General features: G+C 33.9%; 1 protein-coding gene across 10 annotated transcripts in view; it reads right to left on the bottom strand.

Moving 5' to 3' along the window:
• olf413 (DBH like monooxygenase olf413) overlaps positions 1-26,674 on the bottom strand; it is a 482,855-nt gene that overhangs the window by 380,749 nt on the left and 75,432 nt on the right. The gene's annotated exons all lie outside the window — the stretch shown is intronic.

Raw genomic sequence — 26,674 nt, 5'->3', positions numbered from 1 at the left:
ATGTTTCTTACAGTAGAAAAAATAGTCATATAGGATACAACTTAAGAATTTTTTTTTTACAAAATTATATTTTTATATTATAGACTTTTACAAAATTGCCCAACTTTGTCTGAAATTCTGCAACCGGGGATGTCTTCAGCAAAGGGTTCTGAATCAACTACATTATTACCAAGGTGCGATTTTTGCGATTTTTTAGTTATATCACTTTTTTGAAGGTGCCCTCCTTGCAGAAAAAATATTTTTGTTTTTAATTATTTGTTTGGCGAAGGAAATATTAAACACAAAAAAGCATCAGATTTTAACTAAAAAGACATCTTTAAATAAATATTCACCATGTGCTGTAAAAATGTACAGACGTGCTGTGGGCAAGATTTGTGTTAATTATAGCCGTAATACGTTCTAACTAAGGATCCTGACTGTGTGATTTATTTGGTCCTTTTAAAAGAATAATAATATTTATAAAGATCTATTCGCGAATCAATATTTTAAGCATATCAATGTTTATAACAATTATTTGGCGGATCAGTATTTTAGTTCATTATATCCCTTTTTCTTTTTTTTAACCGCTTTGATTGGGTTTGAACGAATAAAATAGGTAAAATGAGAATAGTAGTTAGGAAAAAGAAATTTTTTTCGTTATATCCGGCATTTGTTATAAACGTGTTCATCTGTAAAATTCTTATTAAAGCTTACTTTTAAATATCATATGCTAAAATATTTGAACCAGTGCACAGTGGATCCACTTGTATGGAGAAAGTGGCCAAAAATATTTCCTGTGTAAATATCAAGCTAATGCGCTGGTTACAGCTTTGTGCTGCTGCGAAGAGTTTTTTAAGAAACCACGAGCGTAACATTCTCCCCCCTTCCCCTCTGGAGGGGGTATAGGGTAAGAATTGTTTTATGCTGTTAATACAAAATGACATGAACAAAGGTCCCGATTATCTTATGAAGCAAAAATAGGCTTGGGGGAACAAAACTATCTCCAAAACAACATCAAATCCAACCAATTTAGCGGATTAAAAAATCAAAATTTTTGTCTGAAAATTGGTAAAATTTTTAATATAGGTCTGATAGCGTTCTTCCTGGAAGGCACATACCGCCAACGTAAGACAAATTTAGAAGAATATTTCTTCATCTTGCCACTGATACCAATTATGTTAATGTACGTGGTCAGATAACAGAGTTATACGCTAATATATCCAAAAAACCTAATCTATGGCAGCTTTTCTTAGCGGCCCCCCATTTATAGTCTGGCACTAGATGGCAGCTGATTTTAATACTGAATAATCTTAAACCCATGAGCTACTTTGGAAAATTATTCCCGAGGTGGGCACTGGTGGGCATCATGACTAAAACCTTAGGTCAAATTTAAGTATATGATCGAATTGGCATTACAAAATACACTAAGAAAATATGCAGCTAACTAGAATTCCACAACACGCTAAAACACTATTTTTTAATGAAAATTGAGCTACTACCTGCCCCTTCAAAATCCACTATAATATTTTGCTATTCGTATTAGTTTGGCGATATTTTGAATATATTTACTTGCACTTAAAATATAGGTTGTACTCACAACAAAAAGTATTAGTCAAATGTTCCGACTTTTGAAGCTATTCTTAAGAAGATCGCGTTCGAATTAAACAAAAATTAATATATTTTTAAAAAGGTCCATGTCATAGCTGTCAGAGTTGCCAGATGTTGTACCAAAATTTTGACATTCATTTTTTTATTTTTGGCCAATGGGTGGATCCACTGTGCAGTGCTTAAATTAGTCGCTATCCCCTTGTGCTTTAATGCGGGCCTGTAAATCCTAACATATTGTTAAAAAATTCAACTCGCGGGGTAACAATTTTTGTTTGTTATAATCGTGATCGTTTTAATAAGTTGAATGTGAGTAAAAATATTAAGAAAAATTCTTTGGAAACACAATACTTTGTTCGCTAAACGTAGTTTCTTATAACCGATGTTCGCTATATCCGAATTTTAATGTGTAATTCTTTTTTATCTTGTTTTTGCATATAAAGCATTAAAAATGTATAAAAAGCCCACAAGTCCACCGCTATTAATTTTTGCCTCAAAAACAGGCCAAATTACCAAAACATAGTTGTGTCACAGCACTGTTAGACGTTGCAGAGAATATAAGATGTGACATAGACAGTAACCAAATAGCATTCCTCGTGTTACTAGATCACTCAAAGGCATTCGATTGTGTAGATCATGGTATTTTGTGCCTAAAACTACGAGAACAATTTAAATTCTCTACCACTGCTGTCAAACTGATTCATACATATCTTTCTCAGCGAATACAATCAGTTGTAGTCAACGACACTGCCTCGTCGCCATTGTCAGTTCATCGTGGTGTCCCCCAAGGATCAGTTCTTGGTCCGCTTATATTCTTGTTATATATAAATGACCTCCCACAGCAACTTCAGTATTCGCGCATTCATAAGTATGCTGACGATGTGCAGATTTACAACACCTGTACTGCTCAGTTATTATCTGATGGAATACTGAAACTTAACTGTGATTTAGAGAATATATATAGCTGGGCATTAACAAATAAATTACAGTTGAACCCCGATAAGTCAAAATGCATTATCATAGCAAGGAAACCAATAAACCTCCAAACTAATCCACATATTCTGATTGGAAACCAAAGTATTGAAATAGTTGACAAAGCAAAAAATATGGGAATAACATTCAACAATCGCCTTTCTTGGAATGATCACATTACCAACACAAGCGGAAAAGTTTATGGCATGCTACGCAATCTTTACAAAACACAATACTTTACACCGGTGCATATTAGAATTCTCTTAGCAAAGACTTATTTGATGCCTACACTAATTTATGGGTGTGAGTTTTTTTCCAGTTGTGATTGCAGAAGCCAGTCCATTATCTAGTATTAAGTCCATAATTAATTTCAACGTACAAAATACAGGATATAGGCAAGAACAAAAACATTCTCAGAATACCATGGAGATATTGATGAACTCAATAAAACCTTGTAAGCATACCTTCATTACCAACAGACATATCCTTTTATGGCAGTAATGAGTATGACCAAAATTTCAATGTGGACCGTTGCTTTGAATTTCTATGCCTCAACTGTGATGACGTTATTAAACGTTTTAACCAAGTAAAATCAAATGCTATTGGAATAGATGGTATAGGTCCAAAATTTATAAGAATAATTCTCTTAAAACTGTTGTCGTATTTCACGTACTTTTTCAATACTATCCTGACCACGAGTACATATCCAACAGTACGGAAACATACAAAAGTAATTGCTATTCCAAAGTCTAATCAGGATTTCCGTCCCATTTCAATCTTATGCTACATGTCGAAAGTATTCGAGCAAATCTTACATTCTCAAATGTCAGAATATCTCCACCAGAAGTCCTTGCTTTCTGAAAGGCAGGCACGCTTTCGCCCAAATCACAGCTGTATTACGGCATTACTAGAGGTATCGGAATCGATACGAAGAGATGATGATGATAGCAATCAAAAGCCTTTGATTGTGTGGATCACCAGCATCTTTCACAACACCCTCAAACCTAATTTTGTCCTACCTCAGCAACAGAGTATAATCAGTTTGTTCGGGAACTAAGAAATCACAGCCAATACTAGTAGCCAAAGGCGTACCTAATTCTCATTCTCCAATACTTAATGTTGTTTACAACAGCATAATACGCTATGTATATTAGGGTTATGACTTTTTGACATTTTTCCTCAAAAATGATTTCCTGTAGCAGGGATGAATGAACTTTTGCCTATTAATCACTATGCTATCGTTTATTCCATTGAAATATAAAAAAAGTTCACGCACAAATCGATTTTAAAAAAATAATGTTTTGAAAAAATATATGAAATGAAAAAAAAAATTTTTTTCAAAAAATTATTTTTTGTTGCGCGAATGAATAAATATAAGCCTAATAATAACTATAATAACGTTTATTTCATTCAAATATTAAAAAAGTCGCGAAAAAAGTCACTTTGAAAAAGTTTAAAATTTTTTGTTTTTTGTTAAAAAATTATATTTTTGAATAAAAGCGTTTACGACATTTTTACGATTCTCAGAATTGAAGAAAAATAGTGAGAAATAAATTTTATGTCATTTTAATTATCTCATGTGGCTCTAAAGTTTATTTTCAATTATATATCTGTTTTCAGTGACTTCAAAAAATTGTCCATAATTTTGATAAATTCAAATTTTAAAATCATTTTGTGCGTGAGGGTTTTTCACCGAATGACCTTATAATTAAGATTTTATGTAATCTTATGGCAAAACTCATCACGCTGTGATACAGGGATATGAGGTTGTAAAAAAGTCATAACCCTAATGTATATGGTCTTAATAGAAGGCAGCATGGATTCAGTTTTAACACCCTACTCAATACTAGGGCTTTACTTCTAATCCTCAAAATCAGTGTAAATCGAAAACCAAAGTACTTATATGAAAAACTAATTTTTTAATGCTTTCACGTTGAGGAAGAAAGTTGGCACCTTTTAAAAGAAAAAGCCTTGTATCCGAATACTAATTTTTTATCACTACAATACGTCTTTGGAACACTTTATCACACGATATACAAAGCATAAGCAGCACACATTCTTAAAAAAATAAATAGTCCTTTTTACTCAAATCAATGATTAACTCATTTACTCAAATTACCTTTTCCTTAACTTATTACTTACTTTTTTTATTTTATAACTACTATGATAACTTTAACAGGAATATTTTTTGTACATTTATAAATCTACACTGTAACAAGTGAGAAAAGGCTATAGTCGGTACGGGGCCGACTATGTGATACCCTACACCACAACCTCTGTGCATAATCTTTTCATTCGAAAACATTTCTTTTGTGGAGATACGAAAGTTTTCACCTATCTGGCTTTTATACCAAATGACTTAAGGCGAACTGAACCAAAATAATTAATATTTAATTTTATATTTGACTACTTTCGACATAACCAACACCAATATGCTTCTATCTCTGTAAGAAAGTTTCGTGATGATCCGATCAAAATTCCGACCTGTAGTGTGATTACAGAAAAAGTGGAAAAAAGGGATGCATTAACGACTATTGCGATATCTCTATTATTTGACTACCTATATTTTCTACTTTCATTGCCAGCTTTTGCTTTTGTATACGCCTTATAGACGCTGAGATATTTGCTTTGGAATAAAATGTTGACTTTTTCTCCAAATAAAGTTTTTGCTCATTCCGACCCCTAAATGTTATCCGACCATCACCAAAATCAATAGGCTTCTTCCTCAGTAACCCACGAAATTCCGTGACGATCCGATCAAAATTGCGACCTGTAGCGTGATACAAGGTTTAGATGGACAGACGTACAGACGGACGGACGCACATAGCCAGATCGACTCAGCTCGTCGAGACATTCATTTTGATATATATAAGTATGGGTCTACCACCATTATTTCGATGCGTTACAAATTTTTTGGCCAAAACCAACTTATAATACCCTCCCCACATAGTGGTGTAGGGTATAATTATAAGATTTTGTCTTGTTGTGTTGAAAAAAAATAAATTAAATTATATGTTTTTGTTATTACTCGGTAATCCGGAGAATTCGATAACCCGGACACCGCCGAATTGAAGCATTAACTAAACAATCTTTCTATTGAATATAACCCACAGAGGTTTACGTTTTGGCATTTTGTGTTCTTTATCCCGCAGAGAATTGCTAATATAAGCCCACGTTTTTGCTTTCGAAAGATTTTCTTAAATTCGAAGCTATTGGCACAATTTTTAAAAATATCGTCAGTAATATGGATTTTGGAAATCCTTTTGGTGGGAGAACATCCATGCAGAAAGTGGTGCAAATAGATCCACGTTTGGATACAGGGATTGCATTAGCGAATACAGATATAGTCTTTTAATGTGGTGGAGGATATAAATAATTCGGCCCTTTTCTTATTTAAAGTACATCGAATATCACACATCAATTAATAATTTGAAATAAATAGCTTCAAAAAGAAGGAAAACTCGAATCTGCGGGTCCATATTAGATTTGTATCGAATATTTTCAATCAAAAATTGTCTACGGCTCCCTTTTTCAACACTGGTATATCCAGCTATTGTAAGAAAATAATACTCTTTTCTGTCATAAAACACCAAAACTTTACTATTTTACTCATATATTCCGACTATTACTCGTAGTACTGTTTGAGACTATGCAAAAACATGATCGAAAAATATTTCTAAAAAAGCTCTGAACATTTTTAGATAAGTCCTGATAAAATAGGTTAAATCGAAAAAACTTCATCTGATACCTCAATGATTGTTGTTCCAGCTTATTTCTATCTTAAAAGTACGAGTATATGCTTATGGACTCGATGTCGGCACAACGAAGTCAAACTTGTGAAAATTCATAACGTTTGTTTTCTGGAAAACAAGTAAAAATGTATCAGTCGAGTTTGCCGACAGAGATGTAGCCCATGCCTGTGTGAGTTGAGAATTTTATCTTTATATTTTTTATACCCTCCACCATAGGATGGGGGTATATTAAGTTTGTCACTACGTTTGTAACTACTCGAAATAATCAAACTATATATATTCGTGATCAGCGTGCAATTCAACATCGATATAGCCATGTCCGTTCGTCTGTCCGTCTGTGGAAATCACTCTAGCGTCCGAACGGATTGACGTAAGCGGATGAAATTTTGGGAAAATCTATTATTTGTACGTAGGACTTTTGGTATTGAAAGCGGGCTATGTAGGTCCACGCTTTCGTATAGCCCCCATACAAAATGACGCGTGACGCGTCGTCGTTTTTAGGAATTTTTAAGATATTTGTCCCATTTTACCACCGAATTGGTTGTAATTTGGTATTTTTTATATAGGTCCACGTTTTGATATAGCCCCCATTGGACGAGATCTCCCGATTTTCGGTATTTTTCAGGTTTTGGCCTCATTATCACACCGAGATGGCTGACATTTGGTATTTAGTCTTCGTTGGGGTATAAAACTTTCCCCCAGAAATTTGTAGGTATAGGTTCACGCCATCATATAGCCCCTATAGAACGGTACCTTCCGATTTTCGGTATTTTCGGCTATGTAGGTCCACGCTTTCGTATAGCCACCATACAAAATGACGCGTCGTCGTTTTTAGGAATTTTTAAGATATTTGTCCCATTTTACCACCGAATTGGTTGTAATTTGGTATTTTGTGTCTCCAGAGGCCAAAAAACATTCCTAACAAAGTTGGTTTATATAGGTCCACGTTTTGGTATAGCCCCCATATAACGCCCCATATAAAGTACGCGTCATTTTAATATATTTTGAATGTATTAGTCCCATTTGACAACAGAATCGGTTGTAACTTTGTATTTTGTGTTTCCAGGGGCTAAAAAACATTTCTACCATAAAATTTTTATATAGGTCCACGTTTTGATATAGCCCCCATTGGACGAGATCTCCCGATTTTCGGTATTTTTCAGGTTTTGGCCTCATTATCACACCGAGATGGCTGACATTTGGTATTTAGTCTTCGTTGGGGTATAAAACTTTCCCCCAGAAATTTGTAGGTATAGGTCCACGCCATCATATAGCCCCTATAGAACGGTACCTTCCGATTTTCGGTATTTTCGGCTATGTAGGTCCACGCTTTCGTATAGCCCCCATACAAAATGACGCGTGACGCGTCGTCGTTTTTAGGAATTTTTAAGATATTTGTCCCATTTTACCACCGAATTGGTTGTAATTTGGTATTTTGTGTCTCCAGAGGCCAAGAAACATTCCTAACAAAGTTGGTTTATATAGGACCACGTTTTGGTATAGCCCCCATATAACGCCCCATATAAAGTACGCGTCATTTTAATATATTTTGAATGTATTAGTCCCATTTGACAACAGAATTGGTTGTAACTTTGTATTTCCAGAGGCTAAAAAACATTTCTACCATAAAATTTTTATATAGGTCCACGTTTTGATATAGCCCCCATTGGACGAGATCTCCAGATTTTCGGTATTTTTAAGGTTTTGGCCTCATTATCACACCGAGATGGCTGACATTTGGTATTTAGTCTTCGTTGGGGTATAAAACTTTCCCCCAGAAATTTGTAGGTATATGTCCACGCCATCATATAGCCCCCTATAGAACGGTACCTTCCGATTTTCGGTATTTTGAAGGTTGTGGCCACATTAATCCACCGAAATGGCTGAAATTTGTGGTGGAGGGTATAAAAAGTTCGGCCCGACCGAACTTAACGCTTTTCTCACTTGTTTATCATTATATTTTTCCTAAAAATGAGTCAAAATATGCAATGGATACTCGAAAAGCCCTTAAACTACATTTTTGTTGAATTATTGTGAGGGACGTCTCAAAGATGTTGTCCCATATAGACCCTCTTGGTACTTGATATATCAAGAAAAATGTCTAAGGCCATGTTTATATTATAGCAGAGTTAACCTTCTTAATGAGGATTTATTTGACGTATACGCAAAGGAATTAACATCTGAAACCCAGTGGGTTTATTAAGTCCGGTTTATATAAGCGTACTATAAAATCGTCTTTTCCATTTCAAAAAAAATCAACAATTTTGTTTTTTGATACTGCATCAATGATTAAAAAAATCGTCATTCCAAATCTACTTTTGTTACCATCTTTGATTGTTGCGCCCAAAAGATATGACCGTTTTAATTTCGATAATTAGAAAAAGTCTAATCAAATCGTGGCTTAATATAGTAACCTGTTATATCTGTTATATATATGTATGATGCAAAAAAACTTCGAAAAGTCGCAATGGATTGGCGAAAAATCAAATATGTTAAAGTATTTTACGTATTTACAAGTGTGTTTTTTGAAAAAGTGGCGCTTATACTTACAAAAAATATATAAAAAAAATTATAACAGCATCCAGACATTGTGAGAAATAAAATAAAATTTCAATCGTGAAGGTTAGAACGTTCATGTTATTTGCAAAAATTCGAAGAAAATATGAAGAAAAAAATAAAAATTATATTATTCTAATTTTCTTCTAATTTTATTTTTTATTTAATTGTTCTCTTATTAGGACGAAGGTCATTTATTTGTGCGAGTTTTACTTAAATGAATTAATTGAGGTTATCATGACCTAAGGAGTTTTGTATTGAAAAAGTGATATCTAGCGAGTCCACACACATCCAACCAATATGCTATGATCATTTCGCTGGTGGTTTAGCTCATCAGGCATATTTAGATGTGGTGCTAGACAAAGCACCTGAAATGTATTCAAGCAGATTGACTATATATAGGTACATATCTGGAATACAGGTAATTTGAGCTCTTTTGCCTCACAATCAATCAGGCGATATTTCAGCAGAGCTGTCATTCACCTTGCTGCATTGTTGCAAACTCTATAGCCATAAGGGAAACTCATCAACTGCTATTACGCATTTTTGCATGTATACCTCGAGAGTGTAACCATCACAGGATCAGAGCAATACACTCCCAAAGTAGAAATTTTTGCGCGAAAATGTTCAAAAAAACATATTTTTTGGTTCAAATTTTAAAACTGTCATACGATTTCCGTGGAAATCCACGTGAATTTAGTTTTTTTGCATTCCGAATCTAACAAGCCATGGCCATTCAAAAATTTGCAAAAAATGTTTTTGAAAATCTCGCATATTTAAACGCGTTTTGGATGTACCATTTCACCTGTTTAAAACAGATATTTTTGAAAACTATCACGAATCTGGAGATATAATAGATTTTTCCTAAAAATTGAGTGCGATGCTACATCCACGATCCTTGATGGATAGCACTGAAACGACATAGGATGATATATTTTTTAATGGTGATCATTGAAATCGGATGCGCATAAAATGTTAATGCACTTCCTGGAAATTACGGCCATTTTACTGTTTTTTTGCTCCCTAACATGCAACAGATGCTACATTGCTGTCGCCAAATAGAATTTCACAAAATGTATTCATTCATTCGCTGTGTTGGAAAATCGGATGCGCATGATGTCATTTCCACTATTACGCGGATTACATTTTTTTCTAAACATTTAAATAAAAACGGTCATATCTTTTGGGCGCAACGATCAATGTTAGTTACTAAAATAGATTTGGAATGACGATTTTTCATAGTCTATGTACCAAAAATCATTTATCAATATTTTTTTGAATTATTTTTAACGGAAAGTTCAATTTTACAAATTTTTGTCCATATATTTCTCGAAAAAAATCGATTTGGACCTTCGAGAGTTATTGTGCGCACCATTTTAGGGAACATTTTGAAGTCTTGTGGAGAAGTGTCTGAAGGAGTGGACCGATATGACTTAAAGAAAAAAAATATTTCGAGATCCAAAATTTGGACCAAATCTGTTGACGTGTTCGAGAGTTATCATGCGCTCTAGCCATACAGACGGACGAATTGTGCTACATCAACTCCAAATTGTTTGAAGCTAGTTTCATCAAAACATATGATTAGTCTAAGACCATTATTTTGACGAGGTACATTTTTATCGTTAGCCTAAAGGCTGAGGGTACAATTTACAATACAAATTAGAAATACAAAACACGCAACCTCCCCTAAGTGGGAAAAAATACAGATCTAGCGTGCAGAAAATAAAAGTCAATGTTTTATTGTATGTTTATCAGTTATTTGGATTATAATACCTCTATATTGACAATTTTACGTGGTTTATTGATATATTGGGTAAACCTTTATTTTTTTATATACTTTTTGGAAATCTCTCATATAACGGTACCTTCCGATTTTCTGAAGTTTTTATGATTTTTGCCACATTACCCATCCGAAATGGCTAAAATTTGATATTTAGCCTCAGTTGGAGGTATCAAATATTTCGACAGAGAATTGTCGGAACAGGTCCACGTTTTGATATAGCCCCCATAAAACGGACACATTATCCAACTGAAATAGCTGAAATTTGGCATTTAGTCTTTATTTGGGTTATAACATATTCCGACAGATAATTGTCGGTAGAGGTGCACGTTTTGACATAGTATCCCAGCAAAAACTTTGCCTCCAAAGAGGCAGTTAAGTCATATGTACAAGTGATCTGGAAGTGCATCAAATTATGCATTTTCACTCATGATTTTAACAAGAGCGTGACTACTGAAAGATGCACTCCATTGCACTGCATTTTAACTGACCCTTTGGCACTGCATTTTAACTGACCCACTGGCACTGCATTTTAACTAACCCTTTCGGGGTAGAATAGGATGCAGTCCAAATCACGTGTTTTGATACATTCTGCGGAATGTGTGCAAGCCATTACAAAATATCCCGGAACAAATAAAACGCATTTATTATTTGTGTAAAACAAAAATATTAAGAACTTTATTACATTAACACAAATTATGAAAATTCTCCATTGAATTCAATCGCAACCATGCGTGTTTCCTACGCTCTCCATTTAATCCAAGCTGAACTGTTCTTGCTTCATCTGCTAAATGGGTTTGATATTGTCTTCCCATAACCAGTTAAGATTTCGACATGTACTCCAACTCCATTGGGAAATTTTCTTACCGAAAAAATGTTCGCAAATTAAATATTTTTTATTAACAAATTTTTGGAAAATGTATGTCGCTGCCTGTAGAGATGTACAAACTGATTTATGTACTTGTAGGGATCCCTAACAACTGCTAATAAAATGTAGCGAACGGAGTGCCTTTTTCACGACTCCGTTTGGTCTGCATCCGGATGCTGTTATATAGTGAGGAATTGGAGTACCTTTTTCACGACACCGTTGAACTGCATCCGGATGTTGTTAAAATGTGACAAGTGGATGTGATTTTTTGGATTGCCTTCAAAAGCATTTAAAATGTGATGAATGGAGTGCCTTTTACACGACTCCGTTTGAACGGCATCTAAACATGGCGTGAAAGAACTAGTCCACATTGCACTACTTCCAATTTATTTTGCTGGGATGTAGTAGTAAATACATACACACACTGAGCTACATATTGACTGGTGTCTGGATCAACGTATGTAATGCATACACACACTGCATTACATATTTATTCTTGTTCGTCAAGTGCTGGTTTGGCTTGGCCGAATAACATACGCACAAACGCGTGCAAATGGGTAAACGCACTGACAAACATATTGATATGTTTGATTATGACTGCTGGCTAGGTGTTTGATCAGTGGCGTAGCTTGACAATATAGGTATAAAAAAACTAAAGAAAAATGGAAGCCAAACTCGACTAATTTCCATACTAAACTCCTATTTCAATTGCAGAAATGGAATAAAGTGGAAGTTACATATCGACACCTCCAAATAATAGTATGCTAAGTCTTAAAAGTGCGTTTTGCAGGAGAAGCTCTCAAAGTTTGGAAATTTTTGTGAACTTCAGTACTATGCTAAGTCAATATTTGTTTATAACTTCTGTTCGGATTGACCGATCATTACCAAAATTAGACAGAATTTAAGATAAAGGACGTTCGACACCTCCAAATAATAGTTTGCTAATTCTGAAAAGCGAGTTTTGCAGGACAAGCTCTAAAAGTTTGGAAATTTCTTTGACCTTCAGTACTATGCTAAGTAAATATTTGTTTATAACTTCTGTTCGGATTGTCCGATCATTACCAAAATTTGACAGAATTTAAGTTAAAGGACGTTAAATATAAAAATGTAAAGAACTTGAAAACATGCTAAGTCGACTTAGCATACTATTGTTTGGAGGCCTCGATATAATTAGCCCGTAATATTAAAATTAACATAACTTATGGGTTATAAAACTATTTAATTAAATTAAATGCCTTTACAATAAATCAAAAATACAGACCGCCCACGTCTGTCACAATTTTACAACTGAAAAACATCATCGTAAACACTGCAAAAAATATCTATGTTAAAGGTGCCGTTATTCCGTTCTGACCAATTAATTTCAAGTTTAATACTGTACTAATGTTTCATGTCTTCTTTCAAGTTCATTTTTTGATTTACTGCACGCTAGAGGTAGGTATTTCGAGTAAATTGTGCAGTATGAAGTTATAATAAAATCATCTCGTTCTCATATCGCTCATGTACTCAAAGAGTGACACATTTCAAAAAATCCACTTTCGAGAAAAACGCGTTTTAAGTTGGCGAATGAAATTTGACTTCCCCAACTAAAAAGACTGTTGCACAAAAACTAAAATAACTACTTGGACCATATTTTGCAAACAGCTAACCAGGGGCCTAATTCTCGCATACGTGATCGAGTTATTTCGATCGATATTTTCAGTATTTGGATTACAGCATCCGTTGTCGAATACACTTTCAAGTGGAATCTTTCGAGTTTCTGCCCGCCACACATCTGCTGTCGATCTGATTATTTTTGTGGCACAAAACCAACTTTAATGAAACATTTTGCAATAAAGCCAATCAAAATCACATACTTAAGACTTTTTCCAATAAAATTAGTAAAAAACTAGACAAAAGGGGACTGTTTCTTAAAAATTAAAAATATATTTTCCAATGCCAGAATGAGATTTTTATATTTTTTTCATAGTGGAATTTATTTCGGAGTCACTGTTACTTTTAATTTTACGAAATTTTCTATTATTTTATACAATTTTCATGTTTCCATCTCATTTTACGAGAAACTTGCCGCGCAACATCTTCTTTGTTTGTAATATTTTGTGTTTGCCATATGTTTCACCGTTCGATAACCGTATGTATCGATAACTTTTTTAAATAATTTCGATCGTATAAGGGAATCCAAAAATTTCGATCGTTCGTAATTTGTCTTCGAACAAAAACTCGCTCGAGAACGGATGCGAGAATTAGGCCCCAGATATCAGTGTTAAATTTCTGTGTAAGATCAAGCATGATTTGAAATGTTTCAGTGCTTCATAAACTCAAAAAACTTTTGTGTTGAATTATGCGAAACTCATAGTAATTGAGCTGTAACTCGTTGAGTTTTAAAGATATCAGTATGAAAATTTGACACACGGTAAATTAGAAGTCGTAGAAAAAATAGAAATTGCTAACTGAGAAAACGCATTTTCGATTTATGTCACTCTTTGATTAAATGAACGATATGTCTAAGAATTGTGGTCATTGACTCAAGTAATCGTAGCTATCGTGAGTCAATTATTTTCGTGACCTCCTTTATGGTTATTTTTTCGTTGAGATAAAATTATAAAAACTTTTCGGAAAGGAAATGTATACATTTGTTGTGTTGAAAGAAAACGGTCTTATTTAATATTCTCCACCATAAGATTAAGGGTATATAAGATTCACCATTCGAAATATTCGTAGGGTGCGTCAGTCCGACCGTATTTTGAATGAAAATAAAGCTTGCGAAATTTAATATAGACCTATTAAAGAAAAAGAACTCCAAGAATGTTTGGTATTAAAAATCGATTATATCGGTCCACGTTTTGATATAACCCCCTTAGAAAGATATTTTCGAAATGTCTAATTTGGTGATCGCTATACGTTAACATTTTTATATAGACCCATATTTTCGGTATTTTTAGATCCTCCACCATAAGGGGGTGTGATTCAAGTATAAATATTCTTGATTTTATGTTTTGTAGTTTTTGCCTTTAAAATTTTGTGTTTGTTGATGCTGTGTTTTATGTTGCTGTAGATCATGTTGATGTTTTTTTTTTTTTTTTGTTTCGGCGTGCTCTCCGTGTAATATTAAATTTAATAGTCGATTTTATTCGACCTTTTTATTGATCTATTTTATATATATATAAAATAGAAAAATGTTTGTACGTTTGTTTGTTTGTTTGTTTGTGCCTTATAGACTCAAAAACCGCTAAACGGATCTTCCTGAAATGTTTAGGGTATATTGCTACATCGCCTGGAATGAAAATGGACTATATGATTTTTGAAATTCCGCGTTGATCTGGAAATATAGCATCAAAACCGGAGGTATCTCCAAAAAATTTAGAACTGTTACAGATACAGTCTCCAAATTTGGTATGTGTGACAGAATTTGCTGTAGAAATAAACTTATTAAATAATATTCAAAACGGTTCCGATTTTGATATAGTTCCCATATACATATATTTTCGGCCGACTTCTTTATTTTATGCACCAAACACGCTATTTATGTTCAATTTCAATAAAATTTAGAATGTGCCAAATTATATTGAAATTGGTTCAGATTTGCATATAGCTATATACAGTATGCAAAGTTCATATTCGTACACCCCTAAAAAATGAATAAAATCGTTATTAATTCCATATGTTATGTGCAAATATGAAATAATTGATAGGAATTACCATAACGAAGAAAGACTTAAGAATAACAAAACAAATTTTTAATTTATTCCGTCATTTAGGTATAGATGGCGCCTGGTGGGTGGCAAAATTCGTATTCGTACACCTAAAAGCACTATATATTTGGAGTTTTTAAGGATTTTCAAAGCAAAATACCTCAAATTTTTGTTTTAGTCATCTTTCTGAATGCCTCTGCTATAGAAATATTTAAAAATAACGATAATTTTATTAAAATTTTTGCATGAATAAAAAGTCGGAGGAATATTTTAAATCCTTAAGAAAAATGCGGTAGATATGATTAGCTATTGCAATTTATTCCCGAATTTTTGACGAAAATAGCTAATAGCAGTCCTTCTGTAACAATATTTGAGGTCTAATATGAAAAAAAATGTTGTCAGCGTTTGGAAATGCAAAGAAACGTAATCCGGGGTTAGGTAAAGTAAACACATTTTTGGTTTTTACTTGGTAAAAATCTGAAGTTTCGTTCTATATTTGACATAAAATGTATTGAAGTGTTAGAATACGGTTTCGAAAATCATTTTATGCCGAAAACTGTGAGAAATTATGAAGAAAAATGAAACTGTACAAGTTTTCATACTGTCTGCGTACGACTGAAATTCTACCCTTACTATGAACGAGGGTTATGGCTGCCGAATTGCGAAAATAGTGGTTTTTACTTCTTGAAAATTATATTTCTTTACCAAAGGATCCAAAATGAGTACAAAAATGTCAAAAGAATTAATTAAATAGTCCAGGAAAGAACGTGGGGTAACCTTTTGAAGAAATGCATTATTTCTGGGGAAATTTTCTTAATTAAAATTTTTTTTATTCCTCGTAATTTCCGATATTTCTTGACATAGAATGATTTTCGAAACCGTATTCTAAAACTTCAATACATTTTATGTCAAATATAAAACGAAACTTCCGATTTTTACCAAGTAAAAACCAAAAATGTGTTTACTTTACCTAAGCCCGGATTACGTTTCTTTGCATTTCCAAACGCTGACAACATTTATTTTCATATTAGACCTCAAATATTATTACAGAAGGACTGCTATTAGCTATTTTCGTCAAAAATTCGGGAATAAATTGCAATAGCTAATCATATCTACCACATTTTTCTTAAGAATTTTAAATATTCCTCCGACATTTTATTCATGCAAAATTTTTAATAAAATTGCCGTTATTATTAAACATTTCTATAGCAGAGGCATTCAAAAAGAAGTCTAAAACAAAAATTTGCGGTATTTTGCTTTGAAAATATTTAAAAACTCCAAATATATAGTGCTTATAGGTGTACGAATACGAATTTTGCCACCCACACAGGCGCCATCTATACCTAAATGACGGAATAAATTAAAAATTTGTTTTGTTATTCTTAAATCTTTCTTCGTTATGGTAATTCCTATCAATTATTTCATATTTGCACATAAAATATGGAATTAATAACGATTTTATTCATTTTTTAGGGGTGTACGAATATGAACTTTGCATACTGTACATATATTTTCGGCCCATTTCCTGTATTTTATGCACCAAAAACGCTATGTATGTCCAATTTCAATGAAATTTAAAACGTGTGAGGGAACTTGGTCTAGAAATAAATGCGCCAAATTATATAGAAATCGGTTCAATTTGCATATAGCTCCTATATATATTTTCGGCCGATTTGCTGTATTTTATCCACCAAACACGGTATGTATGTCCAATAAAATAAATGTGCCAAATTATATCGAGATCGGTTTATATCGGAATATAGCTCCCATATATATTTTCGGTCGATTTCATGTTTTTGTTACGTATGTGCAATTTCAATGAAATTTTGAAGAGAATTAGAAGTCAGAAGAAGTCATCATTGTATACACAAGTGCTTATAGTTGGGAAGGGATAGACCAAGGCCACAGCTATTAAATATCATATCTTTGAGAGACTTCTTAGGAATTATGTTTTATTTTGATATATCTAAATCAGTATTTGAGTAAAAAATTTCAATACAAGTGGGAGTTGTCCTAAGATTAATTTAAGATATCACAATATGTTAATAGGTATATGACCTGAAAAAAATAAGTCCCATGTATACGATAACTATCTTAATTAAATTCACTCCAAGTCCAATCTGTAGAAATAAAGAGAAATTAATAGTGTAAGAGTATATAACCTACGTAAGAATACTTATAGTCGAAAAGGCTTTAGGAGGAGTGTTACTTCCTGAAACATAAAAAAATACCATAGTAGCTCCAAAACAGCCCTGAATGGGTAGAGAACGCCTTCAAATGTCCTATATTTATACGTTAAAATATTAAAAAATTAATATAATTATAGCATTACATTATATTTTATCTTAGTCGGGGTAGCAAAGCGCACCGGGTTCAGCTAGTTTTAAATAAATAGATGAGTATTTTTTGTAGATGAGTATTCGGGGTTTTTTTATTTTTATTTCTACCAATATTTCGCAATAGTTTACACTGCATCTTCAGGTTATATCTACAAAATAAACATAGTGTACATATGTGTCAATTAGTACACAGCATTGGCTTAAAATAATAAGAAAACAAACACAAAAATAATAAACACACAGATCGCTTACATTATAAAAAATGTTTCTAAAAAAACTAGTGTCAAGTTTACTTAAAGCTACGATAGTCTATTCTATCATTGTCAAGTGTAAATATTCCACTGAGTGATTTTAGTATTGCATTGATCTATTTTTTCTGTGTGAGATGGAGGTAACAGTAAGCTGCATTGTCGATATCGCACTTGTAATTTATTCTCTTTGATGTTTCTAAGTTGTTTATGTGTAACATCTCTAGTGTTAGTCTTTTGTTGTAGTTGTTTTCTGTCTGCAGTAATTGAACTTTGTCACAGTTTGGCGTGTGGTTGTTGTTCTTGCATTGGTCTGCAAGGGCCATTTTTTTGAATCACATTTTGGTTTCTTAGTTTTATATCTGATTTATGCGCAGATAATTGAGTTTTTAATTTGTTTTTTTTTTTTCAGTACCCACAACATTACCGTAAAATTATCACGGTGCTCTTCTTGAACCAACATTTTTTCTCATCTATGAGCATTGTAGTTTCAGAATTCGCAAAAACTTCCCAGATGTAAGCTCCTTTCATTTAATGTTGGTTCAAGAGCACCGAGTATACGTATGTCGATGTAACGATGTCCGCCTGCCTGTTGGAATCAAGAAGTTTATATTAGTATATTTACTCCTAGGATGTTTGGTATGAAAAAATTGTTGTATCGGTCCACGATTTATTATAGGCCCCATTTCAAGTTACCGCCCGGTTTTCGGTGTTTTGGAGGTGAGTTTTATTATCCGGTGGCATGTCATAACGTTCAGGGTCATAATGTCCATGGACTCTATGACATTGTGACACTTTTGCAAATGTCTTAATGTCCATGGACCTTATGACACTTTAAAAATAAAAAAATATGGTATAAAAGTTTTATTCATAATTCATCATTTTATTGATAAATTTTTAAATTTGTTTCAATAATTTGTCTGCAATAAGGGCAAAGCAAAGGTGATCGATTTGTTTTGGACTTTGTATCTAACTTTTCAAAACAATACGAACAAATCTTGAAATGTTTACATGGTTGAAGCAAAATATTTCTCGGTTCCTGCACACAAATAACACATTTAAGGACCTCTGTAGGTTGACTCGGAGATGTTTCTGCATCCTCCTGAGTCTCCGATTCAGAAATATCTTGGCTATCAGCATCCTCTATGATGTCATTATTAACAATGTTGTTTTCCTTGTTTATAATAGCTTCGAAGAACTCAGAAAGAGTTATAACGCCTTTGTTGAGTTTTTCGGTAAGACAACTGATCTTACAGTTTTTACTATCTTGAATTCGTCGTTTTTTCGGCAAAACATTCAAATTACCCGCCGAAGCTTGCGCCAAAGAAACTGAATATGAGAAATCCTCATCGCGAATAATATCGAGGAACTTTAAAAATTGTCCGTGTTTTTCCAATTTCCTTGATAATTTCGAGTTATAGCCTTCGAGCGCACTAGTAGTCCTCACATGCTCAAGGCTGACAGAAAATCCATAAGGTGCAACCTAAATAATTTAAGAAGAAGGTAAATGCAATTAGCTTCTGTATTTCAAAACATAGAGACGATATTGATAAACGATTGTTTAAAACGATATGACGAATAAAGGCGGACGACACTGTGAAGAAGTCGGTGTGGAAAACCGTAAATGCAAATGTAATGAAAAATCGGCATTTTCTGGGGTTTCAATATCAACCTTACCCACTGCATTCAATTCATTATATGCCTATCTTGGTCTTCCTGGTCTACCATCACGCACTATTCGTGGTCTGACTGGACCTCTCCTTAGTGGTTGTGCTTCTCGAATAATGTCAGCATGAATATTCTCATTTGGTTTATTTTGTTCCGTACCATCTAAATTAATTTTTTCGTTAACCAAATTATCGTCTCCTTCTTGAGAAATATTCCTTGGCTCAATTTGAATTCTATCAACATATTGGAATGAAATTTCATTTTCTCCTTGACAATCACTTGGCTCCCCTAAATTTGCACCACCATATCCAAAGCCTGTAGTATCCAGCTCATTACTGCAGTAGTTACTTTTATCAATGAAGCTCTCAAAAAATACTACGTCTTTTCCAACGATAATCTTGTTTTTTTTTGGATTGTATAATCTGTAGGCCTTACTTTCTTCGCTGTAACCAATCATTATACATTCGATTCCTTTCGGTGCAAATTTACCTGGTGATTTGTTTACGTTTCTGACATGCCTGCATGTATTACCATTGTCCTTGCACTTTCCACAAAAGTCCGATTAGCTCGTTCGGCGTCACCGTTTTTTTGCGGCGTATATGGAACCATCAACTGCCTCTTAATACCATTTTCTTGTAAAAATGTATCAAACCCTTTTTATTGACGTAGTCATGACCATTGTCCTTTCTCATACATTTGTCCGTTTGTTTTTCTATCCGCTTTGGAATTCTTGAATGCACCTGACACTTCGTCTTTCGATTTCAAAAAACAAATGCTAATATACCTCAAAAAATCGTCTATGAATATAACAAAATATCGCGAGCTCACATTCATGGGACGACATTTGAGGGAATGGTTTCACACAGATTTTCCCTTCGCGCACGTAACACACTCAATCGAGTCACTCATTCCTTTAACGTTTATACCGCGCACTGCCTTTTCCTATATCCTTTCTTTCAAGCAATTAAAATCCACATCTTCAAATCTATTGTGCACTTTTAAGGCCTCTTTATTTAATCGCGAAACGTTATAACCCTTATTTTGGGATTTTTGAACGCCTTCATATATGTACAAACCGTTATTTTTAAAAGCTGTTATTACACACTTATTTTGATAATTCCATTATTGTACCGAATTGTTTTCAAAAATCGCGCTTGCGCTGTTATCTGTAGCTTTGGATACCGAAATAAATTTATGCGGAATGGACGTTACATGTAACATATTTTTCAAAGTCTGATACAGTTCTTCAAACCCGATAGCTTTCACATTTGTATTATTTGGCAATATCACTCACTACCTGTTGACATTCCCGATAACTTTAAAATAATTCAAAATGACTAGTGCCTCCAACATCAATGCACCAATTCCATTCATTAAAATTTTCTGTGTTATTAGCTCCCAATATAGCAACCACAAAGTTTTCGTAACTCTTCGGCAAGCTTGATAACAAAATTATGACCAAAATTTCTTCACCCAATTGCACGTTCACTTCATTCTGACAGACTGTTCCACAATTTCGCAGCTTTATTTGCAAAAGTTTCTTCAATAACATTTTCATGACTGCCGGTCCTCTCGGCTGATGTATTTCTTTTAGCTTTATCCATGCTTGTGCTGCCGACGTATACGCTTTCACATGATTTATCTGATTTGCCTTCACGAGTAATATCAACGCCAGAGCCTTCTCATCCTTTGTTTCAAAAACCGCTGCTCCACTGTTATTCCCCATAAATCCAAATGAACTTTTCATTTGAAAGCTCCATGTGGCGTAATTTCCATCGTCCAATTTTTCGATTTGCAAATTCATTGTCAAAATTCTTTTTTTCACACATAAAATTTTTCTTCTAGAACAATTAACACAATTATTTTCATTTCCTCTTTTATTGATTGTAGATTCACACAGCATTCTTTATTATATGGCCTGTCTGGGAGCGAGGAAGGCGGATAGCCTATTAGAAATTCAGGAACGACGGATAGGATTAAAACACAGACAAACTTCCGTTTGAATATTTATTTAATGTTAACAGGAAGACAACTCTAAAGACTCTAAATCATAACAATAAATGTTGCTGAAACATTTTTTCAGCAACTTTTCCATTACACAACTGTCAAAATTTGCAACAATAGTCCATATTTACATTAGGCAATTTTCCTTGCGGCAATTGTCAGTTTGATGGTGAGAGAGGTGAGGCATATGGTAACCCTTTGCCTCTCAACACCCTCTCTCACCTTCAAACTGACAATTGCCGCAAGGAAAATTGCCTAATGTAAATATGGACTTAGTAATAATTATTACAAATTATCACGTAAAAAGACACAGCTAATATTTACATGACGAACAGAAACCAAAACAACAATTCACATTGCCTACTATGTTACAAACAATACTGCAACAAAAACTTTTTATTGGGTCATTCTTTTATGCAAAGGCTACTACTTTAAACTAACAATCGTGTTACATATTTTTTTAAAATGTTTTGTATTTGACCTTTTCTAATACTTAAATAAAACAAACGTTATTTTATTCATTAATATGCAAAGGTTCATTCATTCTTACTACAGAAAATATTTTTGAGAAAAAAGGTCAAAAAAGCATAACCCTAATATACATGCATAAATATGTTCCCCAAAATCCTCGAAAGGACAAGAAGACTTCTTTCATATCATTGAGTGCACGCCGATTCATATTGTCTCAATGATATGGGACCTACTTTCTATCGCCGAGTCCGAACGACGTGTGTTTTACGACACCACTTGTAGAGAAGTTTTTTATTCACATTTCTCTAGGGGGATTTGGGACTTGTAATATTAGAACACAATTTCTATGAGTACCATATAAAGGGTGTTACAACTAGAACGCAATTTTCAAATTTGGCGCCATTCGAAGTGCCATTGTTTGACATTTGAACAATTGTTATTGTTTGCTAGTAGAAGGTATGAGGTTAGGAAAAATGGAGCGCTACACGAATTAACAACGCATTTCCATTGGTATTGGAGAGACAACATGAAAATGCTGATTTTGCCGATAAAATCATCTTCAGTGACGAGGCCCATTTCCATCTTGATGGCTTCGTCAATAGGCAGAATTTTCGAATTTGGGGTGAGGAAAATCCTCGAATGATTCACGAGAAGCAAATGCATCCTCCACGTGTCAGTGTGTGGTGTGGTTTTTAGGCTGGAGGAATCATTGGACATTTTTTATGAAAATGAGGCAGGTCAAGCGCAAACAGTCAATGGTGTTCGGTATCGTGAAATTATAACCAGTTTTTTCTTGCCTAGAATTGAAGAAATGAATGTGGAGGGCATGTGGTTTCAACAATACGGCGTAACATGTCATACAGCCAGAGAAACAATTCAATTGCAGCATCAGTCATTTCCCGGTCGTGTTATTTCGCGTTTTGGAGACCAGAATTGGCCGCCTATATATTTTCGATAAAAATCGACAGGAAATAAAATTCAAAATGAATAATTAAAATAATAGCCGCACTGTTGATGACTTATACAGCAACAGAGGGGCTATTAGTAGAACATAGCGACTGGTTTATTATACCCTTTGCCTTTATCAGCATACAAATTCATACAACCAAAATGTGCCTCATCGAATGGTTTTAGACCCCAAGTATGTTTGTACGAAAATTGGAGTCGATTTAGCCATGTCCGTCCGTCTGTTTCTCTGTCTGTCTGGCTGACCGAAGTAAACGATAACTCTCGAACGGATAAACCGATTTGGTCTTCGTAATATATTGTCTAAACTTAGTTTTAGTTCGAAGAATCTACAATCGGAAAGGGCCATATCGGTCTTCTCCTTCACAAAAGTTCAAAATTTTTGTTTAATCCTGTTCGAGGATCATTTGGAAATGTTTAGGGAAGGTACTCCTTGTAGTCCTGTTATTATCTTTTTCGTAAGCAAATCCATGCTTTTTCATATGACGTTTCAAAAGCTCTAAATTGTACGGTGGACAACTGAAATGACTGGAGGTCGCGATAACTATCGAACAGAATGGCTTCCAAAATGAACTATGTCGGCGAATTGCTTCAGGTACCTCCTCCGCAACGCTTTTGAGCTTTAATCCAAATCCATATGTTTTGTCGGGAAGTTCATACGTCCATGATTCCGAAAACGTCCTAAATACATATTTTTTTGAAAAAAGAGTTCCAATTCACACATGCGGTCGGTCGGCAAACTTGTTTACTTATTTTTTCAGAGAGTTACAGACTATACTTAGTTATTACAAAAGTTGTCGGTAGTTCTGTCGTTAGTTAACTAGTTATAGACTTACGTTACCGTTTAAAAACAAAACAACTTCTCGGATCCGAAGCATGGATGTGTATGGGCTAGTGTTGTGTCGTTCATTCGGTCATTTAGATCCTGATGGCCAAGATATTTTGCTGCTACGAAATTAACAGTAGAAACAAAACCACCAAAAAAACCATTAGTTTTGCGCACAAACAAACGAGCAATTCAAATGTATAGGAATGCAGTAGAGTTGTGTCTTTGATGAACAAACTTTTTCAAAAGAACGATTGGGGGAAAAGAACGGACGGAAACATATGCAGCACATTAGTTTATGTCATTCCTTTAGATCAGTCAGCTATCTCGTTCAGTTGACTCCTCTCGTTCTTTTTGATTTTCTCGTTCTTATAGCTCTTGTTTTTCTAGTTTCATTAATGTAACGAGTGTTAATTTCGCTCTATCTCCATTAGAGTTGTGTAATCTAGTTCCTAGTTTACTGTACTAGTTCCAAAACGTATGAGTAACGTCATAAAATCTAACGTGTGATATTACGTATACGAGCTTTGTTCATACATATAATGTGGGCCATTGGAACTGTGTACTGAACTAGATAGTTCCATATAGTCCATTTGGCACAACTTCTTAAAATCCTTCCGCGTTGGTGAATTAAAAAAATATAACAAATACTTGTCATTGTTCTGTTCGCTCTGAAAAGTTCCTAAATATTTCGCTTTTTAAGCAATAATAAAATCAGTAATTGACTCTACAATAATCGCAGCAACCCATGAAATCGAATAACCATTCGTTTTGTACACATATTGACGGCAAACGCAGTGAATTTGTGAAAATACCTACGACAATTGGCTGTAAATTTGCATCATATTTGTTTTGTGAGTAAACAAAGCAAACAAAACAAAGTAAGCAAAACTACTCCTATACACATACACGAATAAACGTCACTCTGTCATCTGTTCCCAGCTAACATTTTTCCGAATTCGTATCGAATTCGGACAGAATTTCTGAAAAAATATTCGATTCTGATGCCGAATTCGTACCGAATTCGGTACGAAGGTTGTATGGACGTGGTCACCGAATTCGGAAAGAATTTTCTAAGGAAAATTCTTAAAAAAATATTAGAGCTTCGCAACGAATTCGGAAGTAAATTCTGGAAACAATTCTTGGCAACAATTCTTGCTGTGTTATCATCACCGTCATTACTCGATCTGCTTCTTTCACCTGGTTGTTGAATTAGTTAAACACGTCTCACCACAATAATTATCATCCATTTGTTCACCACAATTTACAGTGGGCAAAAAAAAAATAAAAATAAAACAAAAAATAAAAAAATAAATAATATATAAATAATAATAAATTTTACCAAGACAAAAAATTCGAATATGTCTTGTTCAAAGCCTAACTGTAAAATTGATCCTGCCAATTTTAAAGAGCCGATGGTGACATGTTGGTTCTGTTTTTCCTGCTATCATGCTAATTGTGTTGAACTTGCTGCTCGAACAGTGGACAACCTAAGAGAAGATAAAGGGCTTCATTGGTGCTGTAGACAATGTAAAATTTATGATGTGGAATTTTATTTATTCTTTAGGAAAACACGTACTGAATTTACTGCATTAACAAAATGATCTAATATCCATTACTGAAAAGTTTTCCAAGTATAATGAGTTTTTGATAAATCATCATGTTTAGAACAATTTCTTCAATCTCCTTCGGATACTCGTAAGAGAAAAAAAACCATCTGATGTTTCTATAAGTGATCCTGTCTCAACCCCTCAAATATTATTCAAACTCCTTCAAAAACGCAATTACCAAATGGCACTGAAACCGCAATATCTCAGTCTACACAACTTGAAAAATGTATCTCAGACTCCATCGAGACCAAGCGATGCTATACCTTCTGGGTCAAATCAAATACCTGAACCAACTGCAACAAAAACGCCATTGAAACAAAAGCAACACCTCCCGCCATCAACTACTCCATATTTTACTCCCTCAAAATCGTTGAATAACACATTAAAAGTCGTACCTAATATGAATTTTTGCCGCCCGTTTTGCTTCTGAAAGTACTCCTGAGTAAGTAACTGAATATGTTAAATCATGATATCGACATCTAAGTTTTCAAATTCAATTATGCAACGAAGAGAAGAAAAGTATCATTTAGGGTAATTGTCCCTGAAGAAATATTTGAAACCGTTGTGAAGCCTGAATTCTGGCTATCGAAAGCAATAATTCTAGAGTATATCTACAAAGATCGCCCTACTACTAATGCCGCCGTTTTACCTCCGCTATCAAATCCCTCAAAAAACTAATTAACTTTCCATCTTTGAAACACTTAAATGTAATCTATCAAAATGTAAGAGGATTGAATACTAAATTAACTTCATTATATATAGATAGTGTTGATTTCAATTATAATATTCTTGTATTCACCGAAACATGGCTTAAGAAAAACATCTTTAATTCCAAAATATTGTGTAAAAAGTATAATATTTTCAGACGCGATCGATCCGATACCTCAAAGAAAACTGATGGTGGTGTACTTATTGCAGTTTCTTCCGATTTTGCTACAGAAGAAATAATTTTATCCTTAGTTTCTGTCATTGAATTTGTTGCAGTAAAAATTCCAATTGGTAACTTTTCCATATTTCTAACATGTTCATACATCCCTCCCAATTCAAATATTGATGTTTATGTGCAACACGCAACGGCTATTAGATTAGCTTTTAGCTCGTCGAAAGCATGTGATACTCTGATTGCCCTCGGTGATTTTAATAGCCCTACAATTCATTGGGACATTGTTACATATATGAATTGTTTAATTCCCCGTACATTAAATAGTTCTTCAAAAGATTTCGTTGATTCTATGTATGATCTTAGATTGTCACAAGTAAATAACATTTTCAATTTTTCTGGCAAGCTTTTGGATTTAGTTTTTGTCAACAATCCCTTAGATGTGTCAATTAACTCAT

Source organism: Musca autumnalis, unplaced genomic scaffold (assembly GCF_047663935.1).
Source record: "Musca autumnalis isolate F117 unplaced genomic scaffold, ASM4766393v1 scaffold_4, whole genome shotgun sequence".
In the NCBI taxonomy this organism is placed as follows: domain Eukaryota; kingdom Metazoa; phylum Arthropoda; class Insecta; order Diptera; family Muscidae; genus Musca; species Musca autumnalis.
This window is presented reverse-complemented; position numbering and strand designations above follow the sequence as displayed.